The following is a 700-nucleotide window of genomic DNA, read 5'->3' as shown; positions in this document are numbered from 1 at the left end:
CTGACACAGAGCGGCGTGCCCGTCGTGCCATCAAGCAGGCGGCGGGACACAGCTCTCCGCGCCCAGCCACAGCGCGCCGCCCGCCTCACCCGGTGCTGCTCGCGGCGCACGGCGGCGGCCATGGGACCGAACCAGCGCAGCAGCATCTGGCGCGCCTCGGGCAGCGCCGCCGCCTGGCCGCGCGCGATGGCGCTCAGGGCCTCCTTCTGGTACCGCGCCCGCGTCGCCTCCAGCGCTTTCGTCTCCAGGATGATCTGGCGCTGCCAGTTGCGGCGCAGCTCCCGCCCCGCCGGCGTGTCGTCCATGTGGCGCTGGTGCCAGGTCATGGCCCGCAGGGCCGTGGACATGCCGCCGCCGCGCTCGCCGCCCAGCGCGCCCGCCGCCAGCTGCGCCTGCTGCTGCGCCAGCACGTCGGTCAGGCCCAGGAAGGAAGACAGGCGGGCGCGGTTGTGGTGGTCCTCGCGCTCCCCGTGCCTGGGTGAGCCGGGCGCGTGCGCCACAGGCCCCAGGCGCCCCGCGGCGACGTCGTAGCGGGCCACCGTGGCGGCGGCGGCAGTGGCCGCCGCCTCGCCGGCGGCGGCCCCGACCTCCACAGCCTGGGGCGCCGCCTCGGCCGTGAATGCCCGGAGATACCCCGGTGGCCCGCGGGCGGCGGGCGAGGGCCCCTCGAGCGCCCTCAGGGCCCTCAGCAATCGTTGCA

The sequence above is a fragment of the Chlorella variabilis genome, assembly GCF_000147415.1.
Source record: "Chlorella variabilis unplaced genomic scaffold CHLNCscaffold_25, whole genome shotgun sequence".
Lineage (NCBI taxonomy): Eukaryota > Viridiplantae > Chlorophyta > Trebouxiophyceae > Chlorellales > Chlorellaceae > Chlorella > Chlorella variabilis.
This window is presented reverse-complemented; position numbering follows the sequence as displayed.